Genomic DNA, 13,114 nt, shown 5'->3' on the forward strand with positions numbered 1-13,114 from the left:
GTATTTTATCAAACCGTTATTAGTATAATAGATCTCGTAATAATTTTGCAAAAATAATGGCATTTACTATTTTTAAAAGATTATTAGCAAATTTACAGAAATGGTGCATTCGGAAGACAAAACCGTGGTAGACATGGTTGGAACAAGTTAGGTGAGAGGGTGGTGGAGGCCAAAACCATAATCATAATCATCTGTATCAAACCTTATTACAGGTAAAACCAGTAGGCAGTCTACTGTATTTTATCAAACCGTTATTAGTATAATAGATCTCGTAATAATTTTGCAAAAATAATGGCATTTACTATTTTTAAAAGATTATTAGCAAATTTACAGAAATGGTGCATTCGGAAGACAAAACCGTGGTAGACATGGTTGGAACAAGTTAGGTGAGAGGGTGGTGGAGGCCAAAACCATAATCATAATCATCTGTATCAAACCTTATTACAGGTAAAACCAGTAGGCAGTCTACTGTATTTTATCAAACCGTTATTAGTATAATAGATCTCGTAATAATTTTGCAAAAATAATGGCATTTACTATTTTTAAAAGATTATTAGCAAATTTACAGAAATGGTGCATTCGGAAGACAAAACCGTGGTAGACATGGTTGGAACAAGTTAGGTGAGAGGGTGGTGGAGGCCAAAACCATAATCATAATCATCTGTATCAAACCTTATTACAGGTAAAACCAGTAGGCAGTCTACTGTATTTTATCAAACCGTTATTAGTATAATAGATCTCGTAATAATTTTGCAAAAATAATGGCATTTACTATTTTTAAAAGATTATTAGCAAATTTACAGAAATGGTGCATTCGGAAGACAAAACCGTGGTAGACATGGTTGGAACAAGTTAGGTGAGAGGGTGGTGGAGGCCAAAACCATAATCATAATCATCTGTATCAAACCTTATTACAGGTAAAACCAGTAGGCAGTCTACTGTATTTTATCAAACCGTTATTAGTATAATAGATCTCGTAATAATTTTGCAAAAATAATGGCATTTACTATTTTTAAAAGATTATTAGCAAATTTACAGAAATGGTGCATTCGGAAGACAAAACCGTGGTAGACATGGTTGGAACAAGTTAGGTGAGAGGGTGGTGGAGGCCAAAACCATAATCATAATCATCTGTATCAAACCTTATTACAGGTAAAACCAGTAGGCAGTCTACTGTATTTTATCAAACCGTTATTAGTATAATAGATCTCGTAATAATTTTGCAAAAATAATGGCATTTACTATTTTTAAAAGATTATTAGCAAATTTACAGAAATGGTGCATTCGGAAGACAAAACCGTGGTAGACATGGTTGGAACAAGTTACGTGAGAGGGTGGTGGAGGCCAAAACCATAATCATAATCATCTGTATCAAACCTTATTACAGGTAAAACCAGTAGGCAGTCTACTGTATTTTATCAAACCGTTATTAGTATAATAGATCTCGTAATAATTTTGCAAAAATAATGGCATTTACTATTTTTAAAAGATTATTAGCAAATTTACAGAAATGGTGCATTCGGAAGACAAAACCGTGGTAGACATGGTTGGAACAAGTTAGGTGAGAGGGTGGTGGAGGCCAAAACCATAATCATAATCATCTGTATCAAACCTTATTACAGGTAAAACCAGTAGGCAGTCTACTGTATTTTATCAAACCGTTATTAGTATAATAGATCTCGTAATAATTTTGCAAAAATAATGGCATTTACTATTTTTAAAAGATTATTAGCAAATTTACAGAAATGGTGCATTCGGAAGACAAAACCGTGGTAGACATGGTTGGAACAAGTTAGGTGAGAGGGTGGTGGAGGCCAAAACCATAATCATAATCATCTGTATCAAACCTTATTACAGGTAAAACCAGTAGGCAGTCTACTGTATTTTATCAAACCGTTATTAGTATAATAGATCTCGTAATAATTTTGCAAAAATAATGGCATTTACTATTTTTAAAAGATTATTAGCAAATTTACAGAAATGGTGCATTCGGAAGACAAAACCGTGGTAGACATGGTTGGAACAAGTTAGGTGAGAGGGTGGTGGAGGCCAAAACCATAATCATAATCATCTGTATCAAACCTTATTACAGGTAAAACCAGTAGGCAGTCTACTGTATTTTATCAAACCGTTATTAGTATAATAGATCTCGTAATAATTTTGCAAAAATAATGGCATTTACTATTTTTAAAAGATTATTAGCAAATTTACAGAAATGGTGCATTCGGAAGACAAAACCGTGGTAGACATGGTTGGAACAAGTTAGGTGAGAGGGTGGTGGAGGCCAAAACCATAATCATAATCATCTGTATCAAACCTTATTACAGGTAAAACCAGTAGGCAGTCTACTGTATTTTATCAAACCGTTATTAGTATAATAGATCTCGTAATAATTTTGCAAAAATAATGGCATTTACTATTTTTAAAAGATTATTAGCAAATTTACAGAAATGGTGCATTCGGAAGACAAAACCGTGGTAGACATGGTTGGAACAAGTTAGGTGAGAGGGTGGTGGAGGCCAAAACCATAATCATAATCATCTGTATCAAACCTTATTACAGGTAAAACCAGTAGGCAGTCTACTGTATTTTATCAAACCGTTATTAGTATAATAGATCTCGTAATAATTTTGCAAAAATAATGGCATTTACTATTTTTAAAAGATTATTAGCAAATTTACAGAAATGGTGCATTCGGAAGACAAAACCGTGGTAGACATGGTTGGAACAAGTTAGGTGAGAGGGTGGTGGAGGCCAAAACCATAATCATAATCATCTGTATCAAACCTTATTACAGGTAAAACCAGTAGGCAGTCTTACTGTATTTTATCAAACCGTTATTAGTATAATAGATCTCGTAATAATTTTGCAAAAATAATGGCATTTACTATTTTTAAAAGATTATTAGCAAATTTACAGAAATGGTGCATTCGGAAGACAAAACCAATTTTTCACTTTTGACAATTGAGCACCTGCTACATCCAGATTCTAGGGAGGAAAGGAAGGACGATCTTACTGGATCCCATAGCCTCTCCGAGGCACAAACCAGGCTTTTACATAACCCCCCCCCCTGCACCCGAGCTTTTTAAAATAGTAAATGCCATTATTTTTGCAAAATTATTACGAGATCTATTATACTAATAACGGTAAATAAATAATAAATAGTAAATAAATCAAAATCAGTTACATTATTTTATCTTATTCATAGCATAAATGTTCTCGAAGATTACTAAAAAGAAATTGAATTAGACTACAGCAAATTGGCAAACTTTACCTTGTATCTGTTTCCACCGAGTTTGTTTGGGGCGTTCTTCAACATATCAGCAATACTTGTCTCAACATCTCTTTCAGTTGCATTAGTGTGGGTGTTGATACAGGCTTCTGGAAATTTATAAGAATTAATTAATATATATAATTATAATTCACTTTGCTATTCCCCATTCCACAGTCCTCTCGTCCTTCCCACTTCCCTGTCCCCACATCATCCCCACTATTCCCACTTCCCTGTCCCATCGTCCTCCTTACCATTTTCCCCTCCCCTGTCCTTCTTCCTCCCCCACCATCTCCCATTCACCTGTCCCTTTGTCCTCCCCAGCATTCCCCTGTCCCCACCATCCCCAACTCCCCAGTCCCCTCGTCCTCCCCACCATTACCCTCTCCTCTGTCCCCTCGTCTTCCCCACCATACCCCCCTCTCGTCCTCCCCACCATTCCAAACTACCTCATCCGATGCATTCTATAATGGTCTGATGCTTCCATCAGAAAATTGGGAACATCAAATGATCTGATATTCCCATCACTGAAAAATAAGAACAGCTAAAAAAATGAAATGAAAAAAATAAAAAAATAAACTATACTCATGAAATGAACAGTATGGTAAACAACACAGCTCAATTTCAATGCAATGTCACACAAAATTATTAAATCGAAATGAAAATAAATTGAAATCTATGAAAATTCAAATTATCAATACAATCGGAAATATTGAAATAATATCGCAACATAATATAGTGTGGGTTGCTCTTACGTGCAACAGACGGTGCTGTTTTTCAAAAAAGGCATGGTTTTACCTGTCACAAGTGTGGCATCTATACTTATACTCACGAAATGAACGGTATGGTAAACAACATAGCTCAATTGCAATGCAATGTCACAATAACATTTAATAACAATAATAACAATAACATTTAAATATACTTTAAGATATAATCTAGAAGAAAATAAGAACATTGAAACGGTTCATGAACTCGATTTCAATAAAGGACACTATGGGGAACTTTGAAAAACAGTTAATGAGTATAATTAGACAGACTTGTTGCTAGGCAGAGGAGTAAATAATGAGATATATGGCAAATTTTGCAAAATATACGGCACACAAACATTCATACCCAAACAAAGCAAAATGCTAGGTAAGAACAAAGCAGTTGGCCCGTAGGGGAAAGGAGATACCCACAAGACTGGAATACAAGTCATTAACAAGCACACAAGTACTACACTACACAACAACCGCACTACTACCAGAACTGGACGAATCACTACCAAAACAACACATTGCACATCACTACCAAAACAACACAACACAACACAAGCATTGGCAAAGAATTATAGACCAGTTGCACTAACATCCCACATAATAAAATTATTTGAGAGTGATCAGGAGTCAGATTACTAGTTTTATAGAGACCAATGACCTCCACAATCCAGGCCAACAAGGATTTAGAGCAGTTTCTATGATCGAGCCACTGAGATCTATAAAGAATTCTGATCAAGAAAGAGATCTAGGGGTGGTTTTAGATAGAAAACTATAACCTGAGGATCATATTAAGAACATTCTGCGAGGGGCCTATGCTACACTTTTTAACTTTAGAATTGCTTTTAAATACATAGGTCAAAAAGTTTTAAAAGTTTTAAAAGTTTTTTAAACCTCTCGTGTATCATGAGTGTGTTAAAGCATCAGATGGTGCATTCAGATGATGAATATTACCTAGTTCCTTCATCTGGGAAGAATGAACACATATTGGTGCATTCGGTGAATAAAACTAACTACTGTAGTTTAATTGATCAACAGACTGTATATCATATGCAGACTGTATGTGGATCTGCGGGCCACTCCAAACAACACCCTGGTGGACCAAGCTCCACCAGGGCTAAAGCACAAAGTGATATAGATGTGATAGAGAAACTAGGTCAAATGGAGGAGTAGGTCTGTATATTAAACAGCACCTGACGTGCACAGAGCTACTAAACTCAATGTGGTGGTAGAGTGGTGGGGGGGGGGGAAACATTGCAGAAAAAAACAAAAATACAATTTGGTCAACAAAACAGCATTGTTTAAAATAGAAGACATGGGTTGTCATTTTGGGGGTAAGGTAGGTTACATTGAGTTAATTAGTTAGTACTTAGTTTTTATCTTAAACTGGTTGGGAGAGGTACAGTGTTGCTGTGCTGGTGAAAGAACACCTAAAGGTAAATTAAATAATGATTGCGAATCCACAAGAAGTTGACATAATATCGCTAGAGATCTGCAATCAGGATGATAAACTTTCCTTAAAGAATTTGACAAACACTTGCTGATAGGACATGAAGTAAATGAAATGTATGTCAAGTTTTGTGAAATATATGATAAAAGCACAACAAAATTTGTACCAAAGGAGAGATGCAGAACTAGGAAAAGGGGTTTGTTCAACAGAAATTGCGAGAGGGCCTGAGACCCAAACACACACAAATGGAATCAATATATAGCAAGAGGCCAAACCCCCAAACATACAAGCGATGCAAAGATGCGAGAAACAGCAGCAGCATTAAGGAGAGGGACTTAAGGACCATAAATAAAGTGTGAAAATAAACTCGAGTAAATTTTTTTAACTACTCTCGACAGTGAAGAAAAACAAATATTCAGACGATTTGTGTTAGAATCATTAATCTTACACTTTCGGTCATATTCAACAACACAAATACATACACACACATTCCTGTTGCTGTAGCAAGTGAAGAATTACACACACAGATCACAATAACGTGATGCATCAAATGAACAAATCCACAAGGGCCGTGACGAGGATTCGAACCTGCGTCCGGGAGCATCCCAGACACTGCCTTAATCGACTGAGCTACAACAGGGTAAAAGGGTTGAAACCGAAGTTCTACTGAACTTACTGGATCCCATAGCCTCTCCGAGGCACAAACCAGGCTTTTACACAACCCCCCCCCCCCCCTGCACCCGAGCTATGTCAACAGGCCGTTCTCCCTCTTCGCCCTTCCGAATGCACCATATCAGTAAATTTTTTAATAATCTTTTAAAAATAGTAAATGCCACTATTTTTGCAAAATTATTACGAGATCTATTATTCTATAGAATAATGCATATAAATGAAAATATGCATATAAATACAAAACATAAATACAAAACAAGTAAATGTAAATAATTTTACCTTGCACCTAGATCCACCAAGCCTGTATGGCGCGCGTTTCAGTACTTCGGAAATCTAGAACTATCTTGAATCTCTAATCTGCAATGAAACAATGCATATTATTGCACTTACCAAAACATGGATGAATGTAGAAAATACAGAACTATTAGCTGAATATCAAATAAATGGATTTAATCTATTTCACACAGATAGATATATTACACCGTGTATATTAGGTAATACCTAACATACACGCCTCCACACACACTACATTTGAAATGTAGTCTCAAAAAGACTACATTTCAACAGCAAAGATTACTCCATAAAAAAATAATTAAATTATTGACCAACATGAGAGAGGGTTAGCCAACATGAGAGGGTTGTGTTGATTGCCTGAAAATATTTAAATTGTGTAATGTATTGAATGGCATTTTTCAAGTTACAACATTTTTTAAATTACTGAACTAGGTTCTAGGCTTTGCTAGGCTTAATTCAATTATTACAGATAAGCCTAACCTAGCCTAGAACCCAGTGGGTTTTCTTCCTATTGGGGAGTGTTGTACATGCCTCGCCTCCACATACACACTAGCACAGCCAGGCCTCGCCTCCACATACACACTAGCACAGCCAGGCCTCGCCTCCACATACACACTAGCACAGCCAGGCCTCGCCTCCACATACACCAGCACTGCCAGGCCTCGCCTCCACATACACCAGCACTGCCAGGCCTCGCCTCCACATACACCAGCACTGCCAGGCCTCGCCTCCACATACACCAGCACTGCCAGGCCTCGCCTCCACATACACACTAGCACAGCCAGGCCTCGCCTCCACATACACACTAGCACAGCCAGGCCTCGCCTCCACATACACCAGCACTGCCAGGCCTCGCCTCGCCTCCACATACACCAGCACTGCCAGGCCTCGCCTCCACATTTAAACCAACCAAGCCCACAAATACGTTAACATGGACCAGCATTACACCGTCTAACATACTCTGTCAGATGTAACAACTAAATTTGTGAATTCAAGACCAAATCTATTGTATAACACAGTGTTAGTACGAGAAAAACATTACTTACATTCGAAGCCGTGTTTTAAAATGGCGGCGGTCTTGTACTGATGCTCCAAACTGTGTGTTCGTTTGCGTATGATGAACGTGTGACAATTTACTACAACAATTATTTAATTATTCTTATTCTTTATTTTAATATTTTTAGGGTACATGAAATTTCAAACTTATTTGCACACAATAATATAATTGCATTGTCATAACCTTTATATATTACGGAAAATACGATGACATGAACGAAGTCAAAGTGAAGTTGAAGTCAAAGTCATTCGCCGAACGTATTAGTCATTTTTTTTCTCCCAAACGATAGGGGTAACAAATCCACAGAGAATATAAGTGTACAGTAAAGTCAATTTTATTCAGGAAAGTACATACATAGTTGATTTACAAACATAATGTTGGATTTATAGATAGAGCTAGTGCATACAATACCTAAAGCCACTATAGTAGGCATATAGCATTTCAGGCAACCGGGCAGTATATATGGACCCCTTACTCAAATCTCTGAATATGTTAGATATTAAGTCCCTGCACATACTCTCATGTGTATTTTATATATATAAAACGCTGCACTGTAATGTCAATCCTGACCTTAAAAGCTTCCTAGAAGGTTGTAACAGATCCCATGAGCACCACACCAGAAACAAATACCTATTTGATATTCCAAGAGTACGACTTAGTCAAACTAGAAATGCTTTACAAATCAAGAGACCTCGAATGTGGAATGACCTTCCCAATTATGTTAAAAACTGTACCTCTCCCAACCAGTTTAAGATAAATAAAGATAAATTTATAAGTTAAGAAAAATTCCACAAATCAACAACCCTGTTACTGACCCTGTATTTACCCAAGTCTTTCCTAAATCTAAACTTATCCCATTTATACCCATTGTTTCGTGTTCTATCTTGTGTTGACAATTTTAATACCCTATTAATATCCCCTTTGTTATATCTATTCAGGAAATTGTGGTTGATCTCGAACCCATTGATAATGTGACGACTTATACAGAATTTTGTAACTATATCATCAAGATTGTAACCAGCTTAGCTAAATGTAGTGTGGGGTTCAGTCCCTAAGCCCATATATGTGCCTCTCTAACCATTTAGGTTACAGGGCAAAAACATAAAAACAAAGGTAACTGCAGAAGGCCTATTGGCCCATACCAGGCAGCTCCTATCTATAACAGATAAACACTAAGTACTACCTAATTAACTCAATGTAACCTACCAACCTAACCCCCTATCCACCTAACCTATCCACCGCTGCCCACTGGATGGGGGGCGGTGTGCAGGACAAACATATAAATTTTGATACTAGCTCTCCACATATGTCAGTTGCTTAACACTTTAGTGCGCGCGGCGTTCTGGGCGCTCAAGCGTAAACACAAAAAAGTTTATAATCTTTTCACGCTCCTAACCTCAATTCTCAAGCTACGTTTTTCATTTTGGTATCAATGCGTTGGCAATAAAATTCTCTACAAGATCATATGCATAAAATGTCACCGAAGCATTTGGTATCCCACCACGAAGTAAATAAACACGAAGATGACTCGCCGTGACACCCAAACAGGAAGTAAATGTTCATACTCTTTCGTTTGTTGCCAGCCTCACAGTCATCCTACAGCGCTCATTTTGATATCACTGAACTCGCAATAAAATTCCCCACCCAGACATATGCCTATCAATGTCTAATTATGGTATCGGGTGACCCGCACGAGTGTGGGAACTGGGTGAAGCGTTAGCCGTGATTTCAGCAGGGACGACACTGTTGGGATGCAGTGCTTTGAATGTTTATACTTATTTAACTCTCCTGACATTATTTCTGAAGCTACGTATTTCATTTTTATAGCAATGTGTTCGCAATAGAAAGTTCTATAAGAACATGGGTAGAGTTGGCCAACACAGCGTCAAATAAATTTGCGGCGAATAAAATCTTACGCGTGTTTGTACCCGTGAGCGTCAAAAGTTTTTACTTTGCTCATGTTTTTCAAGTTTATACTTGTTTCACACCGTTTTTTTTTGTATAGTGTTCGGAATAAAATTCCTACACAGACATATGCATATCAAATACAATTCCTTGGAATTCACAGCTGTAGAGATGACGGAAAACACACAACCGGAACCCGCTCTTGACACTCCAACTCAAACCCGCAACACCCACAAAAAAAGTTTCTCTTGTTTCATGTATACTTACTTTAGTTTTCGTGCTACAGTTCTCATTTAGGTATCAAAATATTCCTAAGAAAATAGACTACAATACTGAAACAATCTAAGACAATTATGTGTACTTACCAAAGCAAAGACGATTGTAGTAAAATAAGTTGAGCATTTTATCTCCACTCCACCTCCTTCAGGTACTGATTCCTGAAGTTGCTCAACAGATGTTCCTAGGTGGAGTGAAGCTGATGTAGGTGGTTATTTCTTGTCCACCCAATACACCCTTTTCCTGTGATAAGTGGTGTAACAAGGTATGACGCAAAGTGGAACATCGCATGTCTTGCACGCTATACCAGTTTCCTTCCTGATACCCGACTTTGAACACACTTCACACCTGCGACGTTTGGGGATTTTTACCAGCTCATGTTTCAATTTATAGTTCAGGCGAGTCTCTGCTATAACAACACGTCGCTGTTGTCTCTTGGTTGGCAATAAACTACTGTCTGAATCGTCGCTCTCACTATTGTTTTCAAACACTAATGTGGAATATGAATTATCTTCATCAGATTCAGCTTCAGCACTAGGTGTAGACGTGAAGAGAGGGCGCCTCACACCCGACGGGCCAGGTGTTGACGGGTCAGCAGCAGGATACACAGGACCAGTGTCATGATTTTATGTCTGGAGCATGAACTAGATGTGGAGATGGTGTAGTTGTTGCAGGCCACTCTGCCTTGTCAAATTTCAATAAAGACCAAATAGCAACTTCATGGAACTAGAGCAGAGTTAGTTTCCTTCGATCATCTGTGTTGGCCTTGTACAATGCATGTACAATGCATTGAGTAAAGACCAAATAGCAACTTCATGGAACTAGAGCAGAGTTAGTTTCCTTCGATCATCTGTGTTGGCCTTGTACAATGCAACCACAAGTTGACATTGAATGTGAATTAACAATGAGACAAGTAAGATTTATACTAATACATTTATACTAACTCTGTTGAGCGTTGACCATTTATACATCAAATCTGTTGATGTGAGCACTTTAGTTTAGTCTGCCGTTTAAAGAAAAAAAGAGCATATCAATGGTATATCACAGAAAACGAATTTATCATAAACTCATGTATTTGTCTTATCATATTGAACTGCATTCATATTTTTAATATATAACAATATGAATATACAAATTTCTGTAAATCCCCTACCTTGTTGGAATCTGTGGAAATGAATGAGCAAATGTGCTGGCTGAAGGCGCTGAAGGAAACCACATTGGTTTCATTTTGGATACAAATGTCCATGGAAATTCAAAATGGAAACTAATTATATAGTTGAACCTGCAGAGACGAGTTTAAGAATCTGTGTTGAGAGTGATGGACACAGCCTTCACAATTATACTTCAGAGAATGTAAACATCTAAGAGTCAGTAGAAATATGTGTAGAATAATAAACCCTACATTGTTTGAGTTAGGGAAAACACCATTTGTGATATATAGATACTATAGCTGTTCCTAAAGATTCACCCTTTTTTGCACCAGCAAGATAACATATAAGATTTTAAGAGTTGACGAATGTTAATATTCTTGTTTGATAAACTGTGAACTTGAGACATAGTTAATAAGAACATATTAACACAACAAAATGTTTTCATAATCTTTAACACCACTTTCCAGCAACTTATATAATTTATATAAATTATTTTAGAGAATAATACATAAATTATATATTTAAACATGATATAGTGTTTAGTGGAATGTATAAGGAGTCAAATTGTGTTAAAAAGAGCAATTTTTAGAAAATTTGGAAAAATACTTTTTTCTGTTCAAATTATAACTAAATGGATTTTAAAGGTTTCACTCAGCCAATATATATCATTCACAATTTATTAATGAATTTTACAAAAAAACACCATAAATTTTATATTTAAACATGTAAAAACTATTTGTTTTACATTTGGAAGAAAATAATTGTAGAAAAACAATATATAATTAAACCTTTGTGCTTGGATTTTTTGAGTAAAAGTTTCTCAAAGGCTCTCCTGCACCATTCTCAATGCAAATCATTCCCACACCTATGGCAAGAGATAGGCGAACGTTGTGTAGATGATTTGTGTTTGCTGGGTAGTGTCCTTTTCTGTAATCAAGTCTCTTTTCCCGGACCTCTTGTCCTTTGGTCACAATTTTAAGCTCCATCATGTAGTCAAAGACTAGGACACAATGGTCACTGGCTCCTAGTGGTATTTCATGTTCCAACTGCACGATGTCTTCTACATTCTGGGTGAAAATGAGATATAATAGGCAGGGCGTATCCCCTCCTCTTTCCCTAGTATCTTCCTTCACATGCTGTGTTAGGAAATTCCTGTCAATAACGTCTACCAGCTTCGCTCCCCAGGTCTGCTCCCCGCCATGGGGATTCCTCGTTTCCCAATCTATCTCTCCATGATTTAGGTCTCCCATGACCAGCAGCTTCGCTCTCATTCTATGCGCTATAGTTGCTGCCCTCTGCAGTTCATCTATACATGTCTTGTTGCTGTCCTCGAACTCCACTGTCAGAGTTCCCTGTATGAAGCTGGTGCTTTCATTGGTACCTGGATTTTCCAGCTCATCAAACTTCCATTTCCGCTTTATTAGGAGTGCCACTCCTCCTCCCTGTCTCTGTGTCCTTTCTTTTCTTATCACCTGGTACCCCTCTGGAAAGATTGCATCCAAGAGCATGCCATTTATTTTAGTTTCCACTATTGCCACTATGTCTGGGTCTGCCTCACTAACTCTTTCTTTTATCTCTTCTGCTCTATTGGCTACCCCATCAGCATTGGTGTACCAAACCTTGAGACTCTTCTTGGAAACTCGGGTGTCAGAGTTCCCCCTTTTGCCGGGGGTCTGGGGGGGACTGGGGGGTGTCTGGGGGGCGAATGGGGGCTGTGGGGGTGAATGGGGGAGTGCTAGGGGGGTGCCTGGGAGTGCCTGGTAGGCGAATGGGGTCTGGGCATCTATGGGGGTAGGAAGGGCATAATGGATCTGAAAGTTAGGGGTCTGAATAGCATAGGGGGGTTGAGAAATAGAGTGAGACTGAGAGTCAGATAGAGGTTGAGAGGTTGGGGGTGAGAGGGATATTGAGGGCAGAGGGCTGAGAGGAGAATGGAGCATGGGTGATGGGAGTGGAAGAGATGGAGTATTAGTTAGGGGGGGAATCGGGGGTAGGTGGAGGTTGTGGGGTAGAAGAGGGGAAGAGGGAGATAGGGGAAGTGTTAGGGGGTCACAAGGCGAGGGGGTTAAATGTGGGCTGGAGGTGCATAGGAGGGGTGAGGGTTGGGTTGGGTTTGGGGGTGAGTGTAAGAGGGGTGCAGTGGAAGCTGGGATAGAGTAGATGGAATTGAAGGCAATGAGGTAGAAGGGGCAGGAGAGTAGAAAGGATAGTAGGGGAGGAGGGATAGGAAGGTGGGTTTGGGGAGGGCATTTGTGTGTGTGTGTGTTTGTGTGTGTGTGT

Source organism: Procambarus clarkii, chromosome 1, assembly GCF_040958095.1.
Source record: "Procambarus clarkii isolate CNS0578487 chromosome 1, FALCON_Pclarkii_2.0, whole genome shotgun sequence".
In the NCBI taxonomy this organism is placed as follows: Eukaryota; Metazoa; Arthropoda; class Malacostraca; order Decapoda; family Cambaridae; genus Procambarus; species Procambarus clarkii.